We start from the raw sequence: 26,310 nt of genomic DNA, 5'->3' as shown, positions 1-26,310 counted from the left end.
AACAATAAAATATTATCCCACACTTTTGAGTCTATTATCAATAAGCAAAGGCAACAACTGTTGACAAAGATAGGGAGAAGCTGGAGTCCTTATTGATTGCCAGTGGGAATGGGAAATGGTGGCGCTGTTATAGAAAATAGTGTAGATATTTCTCAAAAATTAAAAATATCACTACCAAGCAAAACAGGAATTCCGTTCCATTGTATGTATCAAAAAGAGCTGATAACACAATCTAGAACATGTATTTACACTCCTATATTCATTATGATACTGGTCACATTACAATCCAAGTGTTCACTGATAACGAATCAAGAAAATAGAGTCTCTGCATGCGTGGGTACTATTCAGCTTTAAAAAGAAGAAAATCCTGTGAGATAGAAACGTTTGGTTGAACTCAGAGCACATTATGCTAGGTGAAACAAGGCAGTCACAGCAAGATTCTCCTTATCTGAGCAACCTAAAACATTTGAATTCAAAACTCAGAGTGAACTGGTCATTTCCAACAACTGCGAGGAGGAGGAAGAAGTGCCAGATATTAAGCAATAGGCATAAAGTTTCACTGGAGCAAAATGAGTAAGAATTGCTAATAGGTTAGTCCCATGCTAAGCCCTCTTTCCACAATAAAATCTTTTAAACTTATTGTAAAAACTAAGGGAAGTTCAGCAGACCAAAGTCAGCCCAGAATATAGATGGAAATCACTGGCTTTAAAAATGACGAGGGAGGGAGACCTGACCCAAGCAGCATCACACTCATCAGTTAAAGCGCTTGTCTCTCTTGGCTGAGCAGAATGAAGAGAAGCCACAGATTTACAAGGAATGCATGATCAAATTCACTTCTCTGCACTTCGGAAATACGTTACATGACCTTCCACTTCTGTACTCCTGAAACTCTGTATCTGCAGAGATGTAGCGCAGACCTGAGATCACATGACATACTTTTCTTGAAAGGGATAGTGATGTGGTGGAAGTCGAAGGACGAGCTCTTCTATTTTGTGGCTCATTTCCCAACGGCCCTCAAAAGCCGGGGCTGAACCAAACCCAAACCAGGAGTGTGGAATTCCACCCAGACCTTCCACAAGGGTGTCAGGGAGCAAGCAGGTGCTCTATCATCTTCTGACTTCCAGGATGCACTTGCATTAAGCAGGATCAGAAACCAAGTACCAAAAACTCTAACAAGTACTCCATTATGGGGTGTAGGCCCTGCAAGCAATTGCTTAACACACAGCACCACAACATCCTCCTAAGAGAGAGGTATTACACGCCAGCTAAAATATCTCATTCATAAATGTTTGTGATTTCTAGTTTCAAATCAACTGGAAAAAAAATGTTTATCAATAATAACTCCTACTATTTTTCTCATTCAAATGCATTCTCTCTCTGCAGGTACCAATGTGCCTTTCAGAAAGCGTGTTGTAAAGTTTTTACTTAAGTGACCATATCCTATATTTCAATTTTGTGTGACACTATAGACTCTTGTGATGAATTTATGCTTAAGACCATCCTACCTTTATCCTTTCATTCTCCCCATTATAGTTATCCAAGTAACACTCATTATGTTGTTAGCATATACTAGCAACTAGGCAGAGCCCAAGAGAGAAAGAGAAATACGAATCAGATATCACTGACTTGTGGGACCTGATGAGTCTCTCCCACAAGCAGGTCTGGGAACCCTGCAGAGAACACAGCAACAGCAGTCCATGCCCCACACACAAGCACGCACTTACGGGTTTGTCATAAAAGACTAGATGGAAAACAACCGATAGCTCACTCTCACCCCCTCATTCATTCTCAAGTTGTTACGCCTTATGTAAAAAATAAGTTTATTTTGGTAGAAAAACTTTTAAAAAACACATGAATAGTTTCTTCAACATATACATTTTCCATGAACATTTAGAACATTCTTCGTGCATGTACACTCATTATAGTATAAAATATAAAACCAATATACATATTTTATAAAAGTTATATAGAAAGTATAATATGTTAGTGAACCAATGGGATATACGTGGCGATACGTTTTACGTGCATTGTATGTACTGCAACATATAGAAACCAAGAACATACCATGTATGTATACATGTATGTATATGCATGTGTAGGTATGTATGTGCAAAACGAGAGAGAAATTCTATTATAGAGGCTGAGAATCCCACAGTTTACAGCTGTAAAATAAGAAACAGGAGGGCCAGATGCGATAGCCTAGTGGCTAAAGTTCTCACCTTGCACACGCTGGGATCCCATATAGATGCTGTTTCTAATCCCAGTGGCCCTGCTTTCCACCCAGCTCCCTGCTTGTGGCCTGAGAAAGTAGTCAAACACAGCCCAAAACCTTGGGACCCTGCACCCAAATGGAAGACCCAGAAGAGGATCTGGGCTCCTGGCACAGCTCTGGCCATTGCAGTCACTTTGGGAATGAATCATCAGACGCAAGATCTTCCTCTCTGTTTCTGTCTGGTCTTGCAATAAAAATAAATGAATCTTTAAATCCTAATGAAGTTCAAGGGGAGGAAGGTATGAAATGCAATACCCTCTATCAGTGAGGTGACATGGGCAAATTTCTTCCTCCACAAAAAAGTGGAGCACTTTCAGGCCCTCAAGTCCCTGTGGACACCCACGCACATTCGGAAAAGGCCATCCACTTCAATGAGTCCACAGAAACTTCCACACGAATGCAGGCAAAACCAATCATTAATGACCGCCCGTGACCCACTCAAGTGGACACATTCATCATCATGTGGATTCTAACTGGCTTCATACAGCAAGAATCTCCCAGCATAACCTTCACGGCTAGGACATCCCCAAAAAGTGATCCAGTTCCTATACTCCTCCATTTTAATGATTTCTATTCTTGGCTAAACATCAAGACGAAATTGAAAGCATATTTTAAAAAAATATAAATGGATTCTTTAACCACATTCTTGACCTACAGTTCAATATTTCTGGAACTTAGAAACCACATTGATAGCTTTTTAAAGGTACTGATTATATTCGTATGTAGCTTTCTTAGCCTTAGTCATGGGTCAGCAGTGGAATATTTCTTCTAGTTGAGACAATTTTGAGACATAGATCCAGAAATAAACACATCTTAAAATCTGGAATATTAATATGAAATTAGAAGAATCTATTGGAATAATGACAATGGGGAACGTAAAAATTAATAGATATACATTTTTACATGGTTAAAAATGAGTTTTCCAACCTTAATAACTTATTTGCATCGGTAGTGAGAAAACTCTGAGACACAAACTCTCAATAGGTTATAATACCACGTCAGACATGATGCTATAGGAATATTTCTACCCCAAGTTTGTGTCAACCCTTCAGTGCAGTGGGGTGTGGCATAAAGCAGGTAACTTATTTTCTATTTGTACACTTATCACATTAAGGTTTGCATTCAATTCTCGTTTTTATGCATCAAAACAATTATAAACAAATTTAACTTTGAGAAACATTCAGAACCAGACCTCATTCGGAGCGCCATCATCTCAAATTACTAAAATTAGATTCATCTCTTCACACAATGCAGCGGATCATCTGCCATGCTTCTCCGGCTTACTGTGATTGCACTTGTTTACAGTTCTTTTTTATTATTATTATTACAAAACAACTGCCATTTAGACATGTTCTAACATTGGAAACATTGTCGGAACCTTGAAAAGGCCATCCCAGGCAGCTTAGAGTCTCACTCCTCACTGAGTTAATCTACGTTGGAAACACAAGGGCTTCATTTGCTGATCAGTAAAAGTCTACGTAGTTGCCTACATTCCTTTTCTCAATTTGCTCTAATGGCATTTAATGGCTACACATTCCCAGCTCAGTGTCACCCAGCTCAGGAAGGTTGGTCAGGAAGATGCAGCTCTGAATGGAGAGGGCGGCTTCAGAAAATAGGGTTTTATGCAAAGCTGGAGAAGGAGAATCACCGCGTGAGGTGAACAGAGTTCACAGGAGGCCTGTGGAGGGAAGGTGGAGAGTCATGGATGAGAGCTCTCTGCTGAAAATGCCTGCGGTTTCAACCTGCAGCCCTGGAGGAGAGTGCGTGTAAGGCAGCCCAACCTGCATACAGGAATCCTATGGATTTGAAATTGGTACCAGGCAAGACCTAGCAGCCAGATTTCCATGGGAGTCCCCCAAAGGGGGAAAGAGGGAGCGTGCAGCTAAAAGCCACTGAAGCGATGGGTGGTGCACAACACCTGTGATGGGAGGAAAAACTGAGCAGAAAACCATGGGTTGCTGAATGCCCCCCAGACCGTGCAGCCTTGCATTTGGGAAGAGAGCCACCTGGAAGAGAACCATCTGAGGGAGGAATCTAGGAGAGGAAAATTGAGTCCACCCCAGTTCCAAGAGGCCTGCACCCCAAACTCGCTGAGATACCAGGGCCACCCAAAAGGAGGACGTTGGAACCTAGGAGAACTGAGACTAGATGTGGATCAGTTACACAGATGCTTGGCGAGTAAACCAGAGCTAAAGGCCAAATGCAATTGCATGTGCAGACGTAGGAAACTTCTGTGCAAATTCCAATGCCTGCAGTAGGAGCAAGGTGGAAGGAGGGAGCAAGAGGTGCTTGGACAAAGATGGACAGTACATAAACGAGGCACATGGCCCCATGGGAGGGTGTCAGAAAGAAGCACGCCTGAGTGTATGGACGTGAGGCTTTGTGGTGGCAGCAGAAGTGTGATAGAGTAAAGCCACCGACCTGCATGCAGCTTCATGTCCCCACGGGCCAGAGAGTGGGACAACACAGAATGAAGCATACCTAAATAGGTGTGCAGCTTTGTGACTCCACAAGTGCTGTGGTGCCTACCTCAACACAAAGCACCAGGAAACCAACAGCACCACAATGTGCCCAGCACTTTAGTGGAGGTCCCAGTTGCATGCGAGGAGTCTTTGTCACTGGGTGCCATTAAAGTAATGGGACTCTGCTTTGGAATCCTCTCCCCTCCCCCCCAAAAAGGGGACAATCCTTGCTACTATTCCCAAGAAATCTCTGCATGTATCTGAAGAAGATTTGAGGTAAACCAGTCACAACTCATCTGTCTCCAAGAGCAATCGTTATGCAATCACCAACAAGGGCACAGCAAGAAAAGATCTAAGAGTAACAGAGCTTAAAGTCAGTGCAGTAGCTGCCCAACCCCCAGCCCCAGGCACCACTGAAACCACAAATGAGAGAGAAGCTAAGCAGACAGAAGCATGAATATGAACTGACCTGGGGTATGACCCAACGTGAGGCATGACCCTACCTGGGGCATGACCCTACCTGGGACCACCCAGGGCAAAAGGAGGCCGCAGCAGTAGAACTGGCTTTGGAGCCCGACACAGGACCAAAGCACAGGGACCCAAGGCTGAAGCTTCCTGTGCAACTGGAACAAGAGCGCAGACAACATCCCAGACCTAATGCGGATAAAAAAACTAGGGACAGACGGGAACAGTAACATTTTCCCACAAGCCTGGAAGTGACACAACGAGGGATGCAATGAGCCAGGCTGAAGAAAAAACCCATGGTTCAAAAAACAAGCAAACAAAAACAAAGGCAGGGGTAACAGAAGATCTGCATGGGACGCAAACAAGGAAGCCAATGTCGCCCTCAAAAACGAACAAAAGCCCATCTCAATCTTTGAGTTATGGGATAAAGACATAGATCAGCTCCTGCACAAGGAATTAAAAATCTTCAGAGAGAGCTAGAAACGAAAGCAAGAATTTGATGAATATGTCACTGAAGAGACTCAAGCTATAAAACCTAATCAAATTGAAATGCTTGAAGAATGCAAAGCAGTAAATTAAAAATACAACAGAAAGACTCATAAATAGGATAAGTGAAGTAGAACGAAATTTCTGAACTAGAAGACACCTCATTTGAGAATCACAATTAGGAATATGGAAAAGACACTGAGTAAAGCTAAGAAAACTCTCCCAACAATGAAAGGAAACCCTCAAAAGACCAAACAGAAGGGTGAAAGAAGTTCTTGAAGACATGGAAATAGAAGCGGGCTTGCAAAACATAGTCAACAAAATCATCAAAGAGAACTTCCCTCCCTTTGGGAAACAACAGAGAGGCAAAATACAGGAAGGGGAGAAAAGTCCAAACAGACTCAATCAGCAGTAATCCTCACCTTGACACATCATCATGAAGCTCCCTTTGAACATAAACAAAAGCTGCTAAAACGGTCATATACGCAGGATCAGATAACTTCTAGGGGAATACCAATCAGACTCACTGCTGACTTCTCAGAGGACAACCTTCAGGCCAAAAGAAAATGAAGTGACATAGTCCAGATCCTAAAAAACAAATATCATCCCAGAATAAAATATGCCGCAATGCTTTCATTTGTATTTGAAAATGAAATAAAACATTTCCACAGTAAACAAAAGCTGAAAGACTTTCCACTACCAGAACAGCCTTACAAACATTACTCACAAAAGGTGCTGAACATAGTAGCATGCAGATGGACCAGGACTAGGGGCAAACCCAGTGGGGGTTATCAGGCATCAATCTGACTCGGTTGCAGCTTCCATTGACATACGTGAGGGCAGAGTGTGTGGTGGGCAGGGTTGGGCTTTCCTGCAGCATGCATTGGTGTGTATATGTAATGAAGTTCAAATTCACTAAATATTTAAAGAGAAGGCATTGAAGACTCATACCAAAAGCTAATTTCAATATCAAAATTATATTGTGGCAATTGAGAACATTTCTCTAATATTAACCTGTGTGTGTATACATATATTCTCATTACACATCATGCAGTTAGAAAATACAAAAGCACTTCTGGGGGCCCGGCGCGGTGGCGCAAGTGGTTAAAGGTCCTCGCCTTGCACGCCCGGGATCCCATATGGGCGCTGGTTCTAATCCCGGCAGCCCCGCTTCCCTTCCAGCTCCCTGCCTGTGGCCTGGGAAAGCAGTCGAGGACAGCCCAAAGCTTTGGGAACCTGCACCCGTGTGGGAGACCCGGAAGAGGCTCCTGGCTTCGGATCGGCATAGTATCGGCCTGTTGCGCTCACTTGGGGAGTGAATCATCGGACGGAAGATCTTCCTCTCTGTCTCTCCTCTCTGTATATCCGCCTTTCCAATGAAAAAATAATAAAAATAAATCTTTAAAAAAAAAAAAAAAGCACTTCTGTTTATATTAATTAAAGACAACATAAGATTTTTTAACAAGTGAACAGCTGTATCAATAAATGCATCCTATTATATACATTAGTCAGGAGCACAAAATGGGCAAAGCCGGCAGATAGCACCATACACCATTTTGTTACTCTAAACCCATTTCAAAATATGGTGACAGTTACCAAAACAATAATACTTATTAACAGCAATGATCAAGGTTAAAATGCTGAAAGTAGGAGTAATACGGTCCAGTGTAATGGATTAGTAGCTAAAATCCTCACTTTGCATGAGGTAAGATCACTTAGGGGTGCCAGTTTGTGTCCCACTTCCCATCCAGCTCCCTCCTGTGGCCTGGGAAAGTGGCAGAGGATGGACCAATGCCTTGGGACTCTGCATCCTTATGGAAGAAAGCTCCTGGCTTCAAATCAGCTCAGCTCTGGCCAATGCAGCCACTTGCAAAGTGAATCAGTGGACAGAAGATCTTTCTCTTTGTATTTCCTTCTCTCCGTATATCTGCTTTCCAATAAAAATTTTAAAAAACAGTATTTTTTAAATTAGAAAAATAAATGTTCTGGAGACTTTAGTTCAGATGATGTAGTTCAGATGATGACAGTAGACTGTGATAAGGATTTAAGAATTCAACCAAGTAATGAAGTTGCTGTACAGAGACAGACGCCTGCTACTGCAGAGGCTCCAAAGGATTCTTGTATTATAACATTGCCAGAATCCCTGGGAAACTTTTCAAGGTTTGCCTAGGCCAGAAGAAATATCTAGCAACTGCATTACTGAGTAATGAACACACCCTCCCCTTGAAAAATATTGTATCCAAGAAATTCCACGATTTTGCTACATCATCCAATTCAACCATACATACTGGTTAATATTGGTTAACATATTGGTTAATTCAAACTTTCAAACCACAATGCCTGTATGATTCTTAGCCCCATGAAAGGTTAAAAATGTAATTGCACAAGTTGCATTTATGATCTGCCTTTTGGAAATGTATTTCTGTTTTAAACAGACACATAGTAATTGTACTATGCAAGGGGTGCAGCATGGCATTTCAATACACGTAGATGCTACGTGGTGATCAAATCAGGACAATTGACATATTAGGCGCATTCAAAACCTCTACTGGTTATTTTTAAATGCCAATTAGTTGTGAACAAAGTTCTTTTGTTATGCTATAGAGCGTCAGAAGTTACTCCTGTACCATTATCTTTCCTTTTCTCATTCATCCTCCCCCAAGTAGTTGAAGTTTTTCTGCTTTTATTGACTCAGTTATAAAGCATATCCAATAGCAAAACTTACTTCATAGACTTATTCTGAAGATCCACTTAGGGAAAACGACGTGTAAAGCACGTGTCCACTCTTCAGCACAAGGGATATTGGCTCTTGGCGTTATGATTAAGTGTGAGATGTCATATAATAATCCCTTCCTTGTGATTTTAATAGACCTGAGGTGCACTAGGGAATCTTAGAACGAGCTGTATGAAGGCGTGGGCCTGCGTGTTCACATCTCCCTCATTGGTAACAAGCCAGAGTATGAAGTTCTCAAGGAAACGCCATCAAGAGACTCCCCATGAGTGCTTCCTTCCAGGATGTATCACAGGCAGAACTATGTCTACCATGCGATCTTTCCTTCAAACAATACATTTGCTTTAATTGAGGCTTAGTCATGAAACTAGCTGGAGTCTCCAAGAAAATAATATCTCTCTATCTTTAGTGCCCAATTAAACACAAAATAAATACAAGTTAGCCTGCCTTTTGATTATAGACAAAAGGTTTCTAAGCCACTCAATGGACTGGCATTTCACTCCTGTACATTTACCAATAGGAAAAGGTAGTGAAACTATGATGATTTTTTTTTTAAAAGAAATTGCTGGGGGGAAAAAAGGAAAAGTGCAAATGTAGTGGGTTTCTGCAGATCTATACCTACTGTTTTGCTGAGCCAGTTAATTGGTTTTTAGTGGAAGGTTTTTCAAGAGGATATAAAGCATGAAAATTCCAAAATATGGTTTGTCCTGCCCAGTTTTAATATTAGCATGATTTCTTATAGTCTAATGATAATGTGAGCTATACATCTCTAGCCACTGCAACAATGATCTTTCTGAGACTTGACAATCATCTTCCCACACTCCTTGTTACAATTTGAGCATGTTTTTGGTGTTCCCAGTAGCTGTATTGTCAATCATGGCATGTTTTACTATTGGTTATATGGCTTCTTGTAAACCATTTATGCTTCTTTCATGTTGTTGCTTTTCTGATGGGCCTTGTGGTTTATTTTGGTGGTAGGAATTTAATGCTTAGGCGATACACCACCTTTAGGCTAAATCTTGGGTTATCCCTGCTGTGTGGTTCTGTCTCTTTCCTTGTTTCTTTTGCCATCAAAGCAGCGTGTCCCAATCAATGGTTTGATATGGTGCTGAGTCATGCAGAACAAAGTTACAGTCAACCTCATCATGACATAAGCAAAGAAAGTTTTCATGCTTCTAGCCCCCTGAAATATTAAGGCAGTTTACCGACCCAGCAAGAGGCACTGGTTCAGGTCCCCGCTGCTCCACTCCCAATCCAGCTCCCTGCTAACAGCCCGGGAAAGCAGCAGAGGATGATACAAATCCTTGGACCCAGTGTCCACATGGGAGAGTCCTAAGAAGCTTCTTGCTCCCAGCTTTGGACCAGGCCAGCTCTGGCCAGATCAATCATTTGGGGAGTGAATCACCTGATGGAAGATCTCACCTCTTTGTAATTCTTTCTAGTAAAATAAATAAATCTTTAAAAAAAAAAAAAAAAAACAACTGTGGGGCCCTCCACTGTGGCATAGTGAATAAAGTCACTACCTGTGATGCTGGCATCCCATATCCATATCAGTTCAAGTCATGGCTGTTCCACTTCCAATCCAACCCATTGCTTATGGTCTGTGCAAAGCAAGGAAAGATGGTGTAAATGTTTGGATCCTTGCCACCCACATGAGAGACCCAGATGGCGTCCTCCTGGCCCAGCCCTAGCCCTCGTGGCCATCTGAGAAGTGAATCAGCAGAATTCACTTTCTCTGTTACTGTGACTTTCACATAGACATATCACAAAAGAAGAAAAAGGTGTGTGACTAAATGAAATTCAATTTGTGCACCAATGTACGTAAAGTTGTCCATGTACAATATTATACCTAAACCGTGTATTAATACACATGCACATGTAGACAGCTGTCTGGGATTTTACCAGTAATCATCTGTGCAAAATCTGGGATTTTTACTCTCTATTTCCATTTATATAAGAGCATGTATTATGCTCGTAATCAGAAAAAATAGACTGATTTTTCTACTGCTAGCTGTTGGCTCATCAAATATAACCCTTTGATTTTTCCAAGTAATTTTTGAGGAAAAAAAATATGGAGTATTGAAACATTTTTTTCACTGTACTTATCCTACAGCTTTTTGGGGGAGGGGGGGATTTCATTTATTTTTCCAGTCCTGAATTCCTATTGTTAGGTGATATGTGGCAACACTATTAGCATTGCAAAAAAAATATATATCAGGCTAAGCATTTCAATCTATTTTAATATAGCATCAAGCATGTTCACATTTTTATTACTGATTATCATGTTCAACAGCCTGTGGCACAACAGTTGAGACTTCTTGGCAGACAGAGCCCAGTTTCCATTTCTTCTAGTACAAGACGCAGGGTGTGGAAACTTTCTACTTCCTTGGAAACTCTTCTGAAAGTGGGTTTTCACTCAGTTCTGCCTCTAAGTGTTTAAGAGGTGACTGAGTCTCTGAAAGTGGTCTGACTGTTAGTGCTGCTGGCAGCTCCTGCAGCTTTCTCACTATGCAAAAAGGGGAAAAAATCCATATTATTAAAATTTTGCCCTAGATCTCTTTCCCATTTCCTATTTTTTTTTTCTTTGTCACAAAGAGACCAAAATATCAGGATAACTTTTATGGAAATATTTAAACTCAGCAACATAATATTTACTTGTAAGACAGCATTTTTGAATAATAATAGTAGCATGACTAGCTTATTATTATTATTGAGAAGGTAGTTCCAGAGACAAAAAAAGAGTCTAAAATTCTATGCAGATCTTCTTCCTCCTTTTTTTTTTCTTTTCTTTTCCTTAGTCACTATATTAGACAAGCAGGATACCTATTTTTTTTAAGGATTTATTTTATTTTTATTTGAAAGAGTTACAGAGAAAAGCAGGGACAGAAACAGCTTCCACCTGCTGATTCACTCTCCAGATGCTGCAATAACTGGAGCTGAGAAAATCTGAAGTCGGGAATAAGAGCTTCCCCTAGGTATTCCACGGGAGTGCAGGGGTCCACAGACTGGAACCACCCTCTGCTGCTTCACCAGGCATTGTAAGTACACAGCTACATCAGAAGGGGAAAAGCTGGGACCTGAATCAGTGCCCATATGGGTTGTCCACACTGCAGACACTAGCTTAGCCTACTAAATTAAACCATGGCACAGGCCCCAGTAGGATATCCATTTCTATTCAATGGCCTGAGTAGATTGATAGGATGCCTACATTCTATACAACATGTACGAGAAAGCAGAAACATCACTTTAATGGAAGATGCTATAATTATGACCTTTATTTAGCAGAAATAGCTCTATGTTTTTCTTGGCAGTTTTTTCTATGTTTTTCGATGTCTTAGTCCATTCGAGCTGCTGTAACAAAATTCCACAAACTAAATGATTTCTAAACAAATTTATTTTTTTCCTTCATGGTTCTGGAAAAGATTAAGCTTCAGGAAGGTTCAAGGTTCTAAAAAGGAATCCGCAAGGACTTCTTTTAGCATTTCTCCCATTCATGCAAGCTCCACGTTCAGGAATGAACAACTCCCATGGGTTCCACCTGCAATAGGGCCACTTTGGGGGCTAACATTTCACCTGGAACTTTGAGTTGTATATTAATGCTCATGGAATAACAGTGGACTTTTTGGACAGAATCATGATAAAAACAGGCAAATTCTATGTCTGGCTGATTCTCTACTAGTAAAAGTCAGAGGAAGACATTCATGAACTTTTGCTGGGATGTGTTATTCAAGTTCCCAGAGATCTCCTGAAGGCAGAGGGAAGGCTGTGAGGATGGATCCATGCCGTCCTAAGTAATTTAGCACCTTTTTGGAGATGGATCCTAAAGACACTGGAAGTCATTGAACTTTATATTCTAAAATCTTATCCATTGTTACGATTTTAATTATCAAATTTTCAGTGACAGGTGCCTATAAATCCTTGGTAAGGAGGAAGATGGGCTAAGGGGCGGTTAGTCAGAATGAGAAAAGGGGAAAGCCTCTTTTAAGAGGGTCCAAAATGCACACGTCTTCCAAGAAGCTCTTTAAAAGAAAGAGAATTTGCGCTCCTGCAGAAAATCCATATTGCTATTTATGTGTCATTCAAAAGAGCTCTCCTTGCAAAAGTCAGCACCAAACCGCAAAGTGAAACACGCATGTAACTGGCATGAAGAAGCTAACTGAACCAGCATCCGTGGTTATCGAATAATTCAGGAGCAGTGAAAGCAGACACATAAAAGCATCTTGCTAGGACCAACTGGGACACATGTTTAAACACTTGAACCTCTTTTCATTACACACAACGGTAGAAAATACTTTGAGGAAAGATACAGCAAAAGGGAGTACCTAGCAGTGAAACGCTGAGCTTTCTGAATTACATGCCTCAATAGGGGTTTGGACACCTTTGCTCACTGTATGAACCTGCCACACTGTGATGCCAGCAGGTCTTGCAGCATTTGGTATCAGTTCACCATCAAATGCCTCATTTTGCTTACATCAGCCTGAGTTTCTTCTCTTAGTTTCAGCAAATTTTGGATTAAAGGGATCAAAGACATGACCAGATGTTTGATCGCTTGCAAGAGGCTCAGAACGCTGCTCAGGGCAATTCTCCATGCTGAAAGCGGATTGCAAAAAACAAGGCAGGATTACAGGGGATCACTACTTAGGTAGACCAAGCTGTACCCCAGGAAGTCCTAAATGTATCCACGTGGGTTTCAGATCTGCTACGGACCAGGCATTAAACTGTGCTTGCATTCTTTCACTTTTAGAAAAAGAACGTGTGGGGCAGTCACGCTATACTCAGGAGTACAGATGCAAACCGTCAAGCATTGAATCCTGGTACTCTCATCTCCAGTATATTCTTTGTTTTTGAGATCATCAATGTATAATTACTGGGCCTCATTGGCTAACTCTTCAGCTTGCAAGCACTGGAATCCCATAGGGGCGTGTGCTCCTAACCCAGCTGCTCCACTTCCCATCCAGCTCCCTGCATGTGGTCTGGGAAAGCAGCAGAGGATATCTCGAAGCCTTGGGACCCTGCACCCACATGGGAGATCTGGAAGAAGCTCCTGGCTTCAGATGGGCTCAGTTCCTGCCATTGTGAACATTTTTTTAAGCGAGCCACTGGATGGAAGATCTTTCTATATCTCCTTTCTGTTAAATTTGATCTCCCTTTCCAATAAAAATACATAAGTCTTAAAGCAAAACAAAAACCCACAAGTTTATGCTTATATACCTTTGTATCTTCGTGTTTCATATTTTGGAAGAAAGTTGTCTTTCACCCACTTTCTAGTTCTATACAGAGGGAAGAACTCACCAAACTTTGCTGGTAACAACATCCTTGAAATCACTGCTTTCAGAAAGCTTTCTCTATTTCCCAAGCATTGTATTTGTTCTTCTTTTCTAGATCCCTACACTTCTCCAGTGCCATTTCTAAGTCTCTCCATGTCCCATAAACGAATACAGTTGCATGCATATCTACATCTGTGTCCATGTCTCATTTACTTTTTAAATAACTTTCTAAGATTTAAAAAGTAATTCTAATTAGATAAGTTTGGGTGGAAATGAGATGATCTTTCTCACCGAGCAAATTGGGAAGCCAGGCACAGAGTAAATAGGGAGAAGGGAAGGGGAGAGACCCTACCCAGCTTTGTTTAAGGGCAAATGGACAGAAGTACTGTGTGCAGGTGGGAGGAGTAACAAGGCCAGGACGTAGTCCATAGGGGCCATCCCAGGCAGGGAGCAATGCACCAAGAATGGAATTTCTCCTGGTGGAAAAGTATTGGGAATGACAGTCCCAGCCAGAATATTATACGTAACAGTCTTAACACAGGATTTGTTTGAGCCCCTTTCAATCCAGTCATCTGTCACCTGTCCTTCACGCCCACACTACTTATAAGATCTTCTAGAAACACAGGAAAATGGAAAAGGACACAGAGTCTGTTGGAGGGGGGTAGAAACCACAAACTGAATAACTTGCACTAAGTTGTAATCCCTCTCCAGACAAAGCAAAAATTACCAAGTTAAATGACGTCTATGAGGGAAAAATAAATCTCCCTGTTTCTTTAAATATTGAATTGCTTTTTTCTGCTTGCTAATCAGTACATTTGAACAGGTCACAGGTCTGGTGCCATAGGTATTTTTTGGCTTTGCAGCACCAGCATCCCATACGGGTACCAGATCATGTCCCAGCTGCTCCACTTCCCATCCCGCTACCTGCTCCTGGCCTGGGAAAGCAACAGAGGATGGTCAAAGCATTGGGACCCTATGTAGAAGGACATTGTGACCCTAGAAGATCAACAAGCACAGGATTACTGTTGATTGGATAACATTTGTATGAGAACAACTGGATGGATGCCATTTGTGCGACTCATTGGGTATCATTTATATGAGAACAACTGAGTCGATAGCATGTGAATGTGAACACTTGGTGGGATATACAAAACAAAAGAGTTCCAAACAAGGATATTGAAACAATTGATGGGTTCCATGGATAAGCTCAATACTTTCTCCCTTATTGTAAATGATCCTTGGTCTATAAAGTCTGATGCCACTCTTTTCATTCGAGGAGATGATATTCTACCAGCTCTACTTTCAGGCCAAGGATGCTCTCCCAATGAAACTGTTGAATTTATCTGGACAATAAGATGCTGGACTCTCTGCATGGTCCTTGCCCGCAATGAGGGAATCATGACTGTTTATGTATTGTACTACTGTAACAATATGGAAGAATTCAATATGGGGGGATAGTTTGGGGAGGGGTTGGGAGAATTCTAGAACCTATGAAACCGTGTCATAAAATGAAACAATAATAAATAATAAAGTCTGATGCCACTAATAAACTTGGGCTATTGACCACCAGTCTGTAGTCCATGCATGTTATTATCGTCTCTGTGCACCAAGTCCATTGCTGCTGGACAGCAACAACCCTGCACTCCTGTAACAGGCCCAGAAGAGGCTCCTGGCCACTAGCTTTGGATCTGCTCAGCTCTGGCTGTTGTAGCCATTAGGGAAGACAATCAGCAGATTGAAGATCTTTCTATCTCTCCTCTATGTAGCTGCTCCTTTCCGATGAAAATAAATGATTTTTTTTCAAGTGGGGGTCATAGTTCTTGCTTTAATTTTATTTGTTACAAGACAGCTTGGAATACAAGGAAATACCTGTCATTTCTGGCCCTCTGTGAGGGTATTTCAGGAAGAGAGTTGTATTGGAGCAATGGACAGAGTGAAACCCTGCTTTCAACAAGGTAGACAAGGACCAGACAATCATAAACATCGAATAGAACAAAATTCCCAAACGAAGGACAAACTCCTGCTCACTCATTCACTTGCTTTCAAACAAACAAAAACAAGATAACAAATAGATGAGAGATCCCTCTCTTCCAGAAGCATTTGTCCACCTTTTTGTTGAATGAGCAGACAATTCTCTGAAGACAGGTTAGTAATAAATAAGAGACCGATCTGTTATTGTTGCAAAGAGTTTACATAATGGTTGGAAAGTGGAAAACACACAAAACAAACAAGCTAGATAATAATATGTGATATGACAAAAATAAAACAAGACCTTGAACAGAAAGAGAAAATTAGTGAAAACAAAATAAACTCTTCTGTTTAGGTGTTAACTTAAAAATGTTGATAGCCTGTTCATGATTATTACACTAGGGTCATGCCATTTGAGATCAGTGAAATGAAAGAATTGCTTATATTATTTTCACAACTTCTCTCCAAGTCCAAAATTAGTCTCAATTTAAAGTTAAAACAAAAATAAAGCAGAATAAGAAAAGAGATAAAAGTTGGAGGCAGGGCCCAGAACAATAGCATAGTGGTTATGGTCCTCACCTTGAACGAACGGGAATCCCATATGGGTGCTGGTTCTAATCCCTGCAGCTCCACTTCCCATCCAGCTCCCTGCTTGTGGCCTGGGAAAGCAGTCGAGGACGGCCCAAAGCCTTGGGACCCTGCACCTGCATGGGAGACCTGGAGGAAGTTCCTGACTCCTGGCTTTGGATCAGTGCAGTACGGGCCGTTGAGGCCACTTGGGGAGTGAATCATTGGCTGGAAGATCTTCCTCCCTGTCTCTCCTCCTCTCTGTACAACTGCTTTTCCAATAAAAATAAATCTTTTTTTAAAAAGTTGGAGGCAGAGGGGGGATTTTAAATACGATCACCAGAGATCACTTTAAGACGGCAACTGAACAGGCGCTTGCAAAAACCGGGGAAAATGTTTCAAGTCGAGTGTGAAGGAATTGTGAATCCATGAGGTAGGAATAAGCTTTGTGGGTTTCAGCACTAGAAAAAAAGGCCATTGATGCAAAATGAGAAAGACAGTGAATCAATGCAGAACTAGGCAAAAAGTCTGACCTGGTCAAATTAGAGCAAACCACTTAGGCCACTGGAAGTCATTTCATGTTTCCAAGAAAGAGAATAACATAGTCTGATGTACATATTTCAAACCAATTGAAGACAGACTGGAGATGTGAAAACACCAGAAGCCAATAGTGAGAAGTGCTACGGGAGGCAGGCCAGGCTGTCAGGCTGTAGCACCTACTGGTAAATGCCATCACTGGTGGTGAGCTATCTCAGACTAGCTGCAGCACCTGTTGGCATGCGCAAGACCTGAGGCTGGGAATGGGCTGGAAAGAGGAACTTTGGAGACTCCCTTGCTGGGCCACTAACAACTATCATCATCCTTACCATAAATCAGACACTATCCTGCACATTCACAATGGAATATCACTTTTAGTCATTGTAAAAGTTCTATGAGACAGAGGTTAGCTTCAGGAACACCACTATGAAGTTGATGAGGAATAAGAAGCAAAGGTCAGATGTAGACAAGTTTCCCTTAGTTATGGGACCTTGCTAGTGCTGGTAGTTGATGAAGGAGGAAACAGGGAAATAGACAGGAAATGAGACATGGACACAGATGTAGATATGCATGCAACCTGTACTATGGGAAGTAAAGCAGTCCGAACCATGTGGCACCATCACTATTGAAGCCATTTGATGGCTCTTGGTTTTGAAACAGAGGACAAAACATAGACAGTCATTTCTTCCCCAGTGTGCAAAATAAAAGAAAAAAGCAATAGAAAGAGCAAGGTGCTCTGAAGTGTACACTAGGGTAGAATTAGAGCCATGGGAAGGAAGCTAGTTCCTGGCAAAAGGAGATACCAGGCTAACAGTCAGACAAAGTATGTGGTGGTATTTTTTTTTTAAGGAAGATTCTAAGAGGCAGGAAGTATGAGTAAGGCTTTTAGAGTTAGAAGTTGTACTTTAGGGGCCAGCACGATAGCTCCACTGGCTAATCCTCTACCTCCAAGCACAGCAGCCTATATGGATGCTGGTTAGTGTTCTGGTTGTTCCACTTCCCATCCAGCTCTCTGCTTGCAGTCTGGGAAAGCACTGGAGGATGTCCGGAGTCCCTGCACCCATGTGGAAGACCCAGAGGAAGACCCAGGCTCAGCTCCATCCGTTACAGTCATTTGGGGAGTCAACTAGGTGAGGGAAGATCTTCTATCTCTCCTTCTTTGTATAAATCTGTTTTTACAATGAAAATAAATAAATCTTAGAAAAAGAAACATAAAAAGCTCATACTTCAAATCATAGCTCTGTTACTGCAAAGTTTTTAATTTATCTGATCCATAATTTTTCACTCAAAAATGATCAAAGAATTAAATCTATTAAGTCATTGTGATTAATATAAGTGAAGATTTCAGGGGCCCACCTGTGCAAAATCTAAAATATTAGCTCGATAATTAATAGTGTCCTGTTCACCATTTCCTTACCAGCCACACATACATGTATACATATATACTTTCTCCAATCCCCAAAATTTACATCAAATATGTAGGCATATTTTTCAAAAGATTAATTTATTTTTCTGGGAAAGGCAGATCAGATTTATGAAGAGAAGAGAAGATGGAATAAAAGACTTTTCAACTGCTAGTTCACTCCCAAATGACCTCCGTGGCTGGAGCCAAGCTGATCCAAAGCCAGGAGCCAGGAGCTTCTTTCAAGTTTTCCATATGTTTTCCCAAGGCTTTAGGCCATCGCGCACTGCTTTCTCAGGCCACAGTTAGGAAGGGAGCTGAATGAGAAACGGAGCAGCTGGGAGTAGAACCACTATCGTATGGGATCCTGGTGCTTGCAAGATGAAGATTTGGCCATTGAGTCATTGAGCCAGGGCCATCATTCAATATTCGGAAAGAAATATTTGGTACAAGGGGAAAAAAATAACTTCAGCGCAGTCTTCGTGACAGTTTGAAAATAAATGAGACATACCTTATCAATTATAACAGAATATTTATCCCTTCAGTTACCTATTGATGTAGACTTCAGACCATGCAGTTGGGAACTGCAAAGCGTCTTTACCCTTGAGAGTTCTAATGAATATATATACACACATGTACACACATGTATTCTAATGAATATATATACATACATATATACACATATATACATATGTATGTGCCTATATAATTATCTCTATATGGTATATACCTATATACTATATACATGTAGGTACACCTCTCTCTATATATATATTCCTATAAATATATACATATATAATGTATACTGTATATACTATATTGCTTGTGAGCTTTTGTTTCTCCTATATAAGTCTTTTTCTACCGTTACAGAGGAAAAAAAGAAAACACAAGAAAATAATTATTAGTTTTTCCAGGAATATGTCTGTTTTGATTTTTTTTAAATTTGTTTCATATGTGCTAGGCCCAGTTATTAAACAAAAAGCACGCGATAAACAACTAGTAATGATGGTCCTACACTCTCTACTTTTTGCTATAGAAATGTTTCTATGGTAGGTAGAAGATCAATGGATTTAGCACTTAAAATATGGATTGTTCTATGTAAATTTTCAATATTATTCTCAAGCTAAAAATTCAAGGTACAAAATTTAAAGATAAAAGCCTACCTATATAACATCAAATTATCTTAGATAATTAAAGCAGCACAGCACGTCATCCCATTTGTCTAAAAGTGAATTTGCTCTGATATCTACTCAATTATTAGTATTTTCATTTATAAAAGTGAAAAATAATGTAGGGCATGGATCCAATCATCTATTTGAACCTTAAACCAACAGAGCAGATATGACCCTGTATACTTACATGAAATATGGGTAGCTAATCTATAGCCCACAGAAGTAATAGCTTCCCACACATGTTTTATTTTCAGTTTTCTCTTTTCCCTCATTTTCTTTCTTCTAATTCTGCCTTTCATGCCAAAGGAATATAAATGGAAATTGGTGTCTAATGATGTGAGTAATATTAGGAGTCTATTTGTATAAATGAACATGTGTGAGAGCATTTTGCCTTTTGGCTGTACAAAGAATAAATGCAGATGGTCCAGAGGAAAGGAGATTATATTTGGAAAGAATGCCTTTTTTATAAGTTGAGGCACACAAAGTGTTCCAACGGGTCCATGTGAACAATAGCAGGCAAACATTTGGAAAAGGCCATTCACTACCAAGTAACTGCTTTTTCTCGAAAGCTCAGCAACTAAACGTGACCAAGGGACTGCAGAGAGAGCAATGTTGACACTGCAGAGAAGAGAGAGAAAAAGAGAAAGACACAACATGATTGCAACGCTTAGCCAGTGCTTTTTCCCACCTTGTATTGCTACCTGTTGGCAAGAATACCCTACGTTTACTCAGAGGAATACATTTCCCACAATTTTAGCCTTTGACTTTCTATGGAACTAATTAAACCAATTTGAGAGGAATTTCCTATCAGTTATAATAAAAGAAAGCATATTCCCAGGGATTTCAAGATAATACCAACTCAAGTTGTTTATTGTCATTGAGCTCATGAATAGATATTGATTGCTGTGGTTACAATGAGCACAAGCACTTCCCATAGAGACCTGGGCTGAGAGGTAAGACAATTGCTCTAAGGTGCTTTAGAAACTCAAAAAACTTGAAACCTTGTGAAGTCCTCACCGAGACTGAAAGTGAAAGGAGGGAAAAAGATTAGAAGTAATCATCTTAATATGAGACAGTGGATTTTAACACAAAACAATTCAAAGAGATCCACAAAGATGACTGTATAATGATTAAGGATCAATTCAACAGGAAGGTACGATGATAGTAAATGTACATTTGCCCAAGGTCACCTGGTTACTTAAAACAAACGTAACTGAATCTAATGGGAGACATAGGCTACAATACAGTAATAATGGCGAAGTTGAACAAGCGGTCAAATCAAGTGGACAAAAAATTAACAAAGCAGCAACAGAACTAAGTTAGATAATTGACCCAATGAACCTAATTGATATCTGCAGGACATTTCATCCCACAGCTGCCGAATGTGAATTCTTTTCATAAGTGTAAGGGATTTTCAAGGCAAGCTCAAAGGCAAACTAGGAGACCCACAAGAAATTAATCCATGCATTTACAACCAAGCAATCTTTGACAATCTAAAATCAATCCTTGGATTAACTGCAGTCTGTTCAGTAAGTGCTGACGGGAAAACTGAATCTCCACATGCAAAAGTTTGAAATGAGACCAATCTCATGCCTTTACAAAAATCAACTCATAATGGAAAAAGCATCTAAACCGAAGCCTGAAACTACAGGATTGCGAGAGAACATAGAAGAAACATTGCAAGACATTTGCCTGTCCAAAGATTTCCTGAATAAGAACGCAGAAGCACAGGCAATAGACAAAAATAGATGAATGGGATGACCTCGGGCTACAATCCCTTCTGCATAACAAAGAAAACAAAGTTTAAACGGAATGTTGTGAAGATGTGGGGAAAGAGTACGCGAACACATTGCTGGTGGTATAAGCACTGTGGAACACGCCGAGAGATTCCTCGGAAGTCTGAACAAGGTCTTGCCTATGACCCAGCCATTCCACCGTTGGGAATGTACCCAGAGGAAATGAAACCAACTTATGAAAAAGTGATCTGTAGCCCCATACTCAGTTCCCAAAGGTTTAAGGTAGGAAATCAATTCAGATGTGTACCAACTGGTGGCCGGATAAAGAAAATTGTAGTATACTACTCAGCTATGAGAAAGAATAAAACTCGGTCTTTCACAACATGACAGAAATCACTGCAGAACGCATCGCTTAGTGAGATAAGCCAGTCCCCACAAGAAATACCATGTGTTGACTCTGATTTCTTGTTACCCATTATGCAGAGTACAAAAATTATACATATATATATATATGAAAAACAGACATTTTGAGACCTAGCTATTGTTTTAAACCCTTCTCTACACTCTTGAAGAACAGTGGTTTTTCTGCTTCTTCCTTACTAAATTCTTTTAGTGAAAGCTTAAGCTTGTAATGATAAGCAAATTAAAAGGATGTCTTCGTAAAAAATCAGAGAAAAGCAGGAAGGAGGACAGGAGTGGGAGGCAGGGAAAGTGGGAGGGTCAGTGGGAAATATTGTTATGCTTTAAAAACTGTATTATAAAATGTGTTCCCTTCACGTGAATAAGAAAGGGTTTGCTTTTTAAAGAAAGATTTATCTTTTTATTGCAAAGTCAGATATATAGAGAGGTGGGGAGACAGAGAGGAAGGTCTTCCACCTGATGATTCACTCCCCAAGTGGCCACAACAGCCAGAGTTGCGCCCCCTGAAGCTAGGAGTCAGGAACTTCTTCCAGGTCTCCCACGTGGGTGCAGGGTCCCAAGGCTTTGGGCCGTCCTCTTCTGCTTTCTCAGGCTATTAGCAGGGAGCTGGATGGGAAGCAGGGCTACTGAGATTAGAACCAGCACCCATATGGGATCCCGGCGTGTGCAAGGCGAGGACTTTAGCCACTAAGCTATCATGCCGGGCTCATAAAAATGGGCTTTTAAAAGAAGAGGAAACTTCATAGAAAATGCACATTATCTTTCAGTTCCTTTTTCACAGTTTTTGAAGCTTCTTCTAATGCCATTAATAATAACCTGGGCTTTTGTCATCTTAGGAGGTCCACTTGTGTCTGTTTAAAGTCAGAAAACTACTGACATGAACAATTAAAGCTTCTCAAATATTGTACCACTGATATAGTAACTTTTGAACACTAACTGAAATAGTACCAAGCACTAGATGATCAATGAAGATTAAAGCATAATTGAATTTTGTGATCAGAATATCTGAGGAAAAACACATACATTTATTTATTTGTGAATTGGAAACTGAAGTAAGCAACATGAAATAAAACCTTGGGATCTAAATAGAAAATTAATAACAAAATGTTAGTGTCTTGATGCCTGGTGCTTTGAATTGAAATACACATGGAGTTATCGGCAACTAGAATACAGAGAAAAGAAGAAAAAAGTAAGAGAAGAAACTTAGGCAGGGGAGAAGGTGATTAGACTAAGAACACGTGCCCTGCTACAAAATTCTGGTTCACAGAGTAAATACAGCAAAAGATAATTGATGTATTTGTTTTCTAAGTAATGACAATCAGCCTTTCCCTCCCTTTCCCCATTAAATCTATTTCTTTTAGCCTCTTCAATCAAATCTAGCCTTGGTAACTTCTCTGATCAATACAACAAGGCCGAAGTTACAAGGGAGGTTATCTAAGGCCATATCAAAGTCTTGTAGAATCCACCTGAGCCTTTGAGGAAGTGCCTGCCAGGGGAAGCCAGACAACAAATAAGAAGAATAAACACTGCATCACGTGATGTGGGCGGGGGTCAGGGGAAGGAGGAGGAGAAGGCAGATGTGGGGCTGGAACAGGAGGAGGAGAAGGAGGCAGAGGAAGGGAAAGGAAGGGGAGGGCAGCAGAGGGGAGGAAAGGAGAGAGGAGAGGAAGAGACCAATCCGGGCTTGTTCAGCAGCACCTGTTCTGACCACTTCAGCCCAAGTGTCTCAGATCTTGGACATTCCATCCCAACATGTGTGTTATAAACAAGCACTAAGGAAGGCAGCTAACAGCCCATCCTAACATCCCAGGCTATTCATCCACTTTCAGTGATAAGAGCACCTGAGACCTCCATCACAACAGAGCGCAGACCAACAAATCAAGATCTGTCCTGTTTCAATTTATAACCTGCAAAAACACAAGCATGATCAAAGCGATTTATTTTATTCGTTGTCTATCTGCTGGTATAGAGTTGTTACTTATGCAAAGGTAGCTAGAGATGCACCTGTCATCTGAAGTTATTGTGTTTTGTACTGTCAAGATGGGTAATTCACTAAGATCTAAAATTTTCGTGAGGAAGCAAGCACGCTGTTCATCTGTTCCACAGAAGCAAAGTCAAAACAGAGGCACTAAGCTTTTTAAATGACTCTACTGTCCTTTCGTAAAGCAGTAGCAAGTAACTGGCTTCTTACAGGATATTTTAAGGAATGAACAAATGAAAGGGCACCCACAAACTTTAGTCCCGAATCCCAGTTGTAAAATATTAAAGAGCATTTAAATCACGCAATCAGTAATTGATCATTCATGGAGCAAAAACCTCTTGCCATCTGGTTTAGCAAATGTGGCCAACTTCACACATCTGATATGAAGCAGTTGTACCAACACAGACTTCGTTTCTCATTTTCTAAACTTACACTACCTCTGACCTTTATGATTAAAATCTAATTAAAATGTGGTTATTTTTAAAAGGTAGAGATGGTGTAATTGTCTCATCTATTAAAGCTATGACTAATTGTTAACCTTCTTAACTTGCTGATTCATTGCCATGCCTTTCATTTCAACCTTTTTCATAGCGAAGTCCAAAAAAATTTAGATTGCAAAACAAATTCTGATGAAAAAAGAATACATTTTACTTTCATTGTGTGGTCAAAGTAATTTGAAAGACTTACAGATTTGCAAGCCTAATCTTCTAGAATCAGGAATTAAATCGGGTTTTGATTCAACACATGAATTTTCAATTAATTTTATTTTGTGCACTACATATTAGTTGCCACAATTAACCAGAGCATTTAACAACCGCTGCATGCCCATCATTATTTTAAGTGCCGTGAATGAATATAAAATATTTATAAAGAAAAGCTTATACACAAGGAGCTTCTTGTCTAGTTGGAAAAATAAAACTATAAACACAAAGAGTTACCTTCCTCATGGAATTAACTCATGTATACATGGAAGAAGAAAGCAGTTATATATTTGGCAATCTTTGAACTCAGTGAATACCACTAGGAATTTTCATAGTGTTCCAACTGGGTACTAGGGTACCTCCTCTGCTAGGCTTAGAAAGATCTTCACCTCCTACCAAATAAAGGTCTCTGTGCTGTTCCTTTGAAAGTTCTCCGTTTGAAAAACAGTCAATACAGACCTGTAAACTTCTTTTATTTTTCTTGGAGACTTTGGATTTGAGGCTCTTGTCTGGGCCTCTTCCATTCTCTGTCCATGGTCCTCAACATGAGTTCCATGTCTTCAGTAAACAGGCATTGGGGCCACGCACAGTGAATCAGTAACGCAATGTCTAATGGACATGTTTGCCAGAGCGTTTCCAAAGTTTGTATACTTTGTAACTGTGTATACTTTGTAACTGTATTTTTAAGTTACCTCATTCTAAATATGCATGATAAAACCCTCCATAACTGCACTCATATAAAGCCTTGGCAAATGCAGGTTTGCTTATTATTTCAACTAAGCTATATGACTAAAAGATATATAAAGAAATTAGGATACTCCAAGTGTATCTGAGTTGCATTTTGCTTCCCAAAAGAATTGAAAAGACTGTGTATTATCTCCTCAAATAAAACTTTCCTTTCTTAAGAAAGTGCTTCAGGAAAAAAAAATATGAAAGAGGGAGATAAAATAAAACAGAAAATTAGTATTGACTGGCGGTCCTTTAAAATAGCATCTTGATCTTTAGTCTCTGGGCTCATGTTCTTCATATGTAGTTTCTCATGGAACGGCAGAGTCCACTGATTCGTTTCCCAAATGGCCTCAGCAGCTGGAGCTGAGTTGAACTGAGCCTCGTCTGGGTTTCCCATGTGAGTGCAGGGGTCCATGGCCTCGAGCCATCCTACACTACCTCCTCAGCTCCTAAGCAGGCAACTGGACGTGAAGTAGAACTGGTACACACACCAGTACCCACGAAGGATGCCAATACTGCTGGCAGAGGATTAATTTGATAGACTGTCACAGTGGCCTCTCTGTGTGTGAATAATGCCTCTCTCTCTCTCTCTCTCTCTCCCTCTCTCTCTCTCTCTCTCTGCATCTCCCATCATTGAAATATTATTATTATTTTGTTCTCAAAGAAGTGTTATAACCTCAGATTCTTCTCTCTAGGGAATTTGCTGCACTTGTTCCTTTTTTTTTTTCCTTATACAGTACATGAAGATATTTCTCCCTTAAAGAAAAAAAGTTGGGGGGAGGAACAAAAAGACAAAGAGGAAGGTTCACAGATCTTTCAACAGCATCTGTAAACTTACAGGGAACTTGCCTCGTGGTTGTCCCATTTGTCTGTTCCATCTGTCCATGGAGGAAAGCTCATTTTTTTAAGATTTATTCATTTTTATTGGAAAGGCAGAGGTACAGAGAGAAGAGACAGAGAGGAAGATCTTCCATCCGATGATTCACTCCCCAAGTGTCTGCAACCGCCGGTGCTATGCCAATCCGAAGCCAGGAGGCAGGAACTTCTTCTGGGTCTCCCACACGGGTGCAGGATCCCAAGGCTTTGGGCTGTCCCCGACTGCTTCCCCAGGGCACAAGCAGGGAGCTGGATGGGAAGTGGAGCAGCCAGGATTAGAACCGGCGCCCATATGGGAGCCTGGCACTTTCTAGGCGAGGACTTTAGCTGCTAGGCCATGCCACCAGGCCCAAAAGCTCATTTTTGAGGCAGTACCCCCAAACTGCCACACTGATACCCCTGACGCAGAAACTTTTTACTATAAAACTATTTTATTCACTAGGTTTTGATGTTATGATTCTATTGAGCCATGAGCAACCTTTACTTTCCCCATCTCTTTGTCTACCATCCAGCTCCAAGAAAACTATAAACTGTTCAC

This window comes from Ochotona curzoniae, unplaced genomic scaffold (genome assembly GCF_017591425.1).
Source record: "Ochotona curzoniae isolate NIBS_2020 unplaced genomic scaffold, NIBS_Ocur_1.0 contig_523, whole genome shotgun sequence".
Classification (NCBI taxonomy): domain Eukaryota; kingdom Metazoa; phylum Chordata; class Mammalia; order Lagomorpha; family Ochotonidae; genus Ochotona; species Ochotona curzoniae.
Note: the sequence above shows the minus strand (reverse complement) of the source record.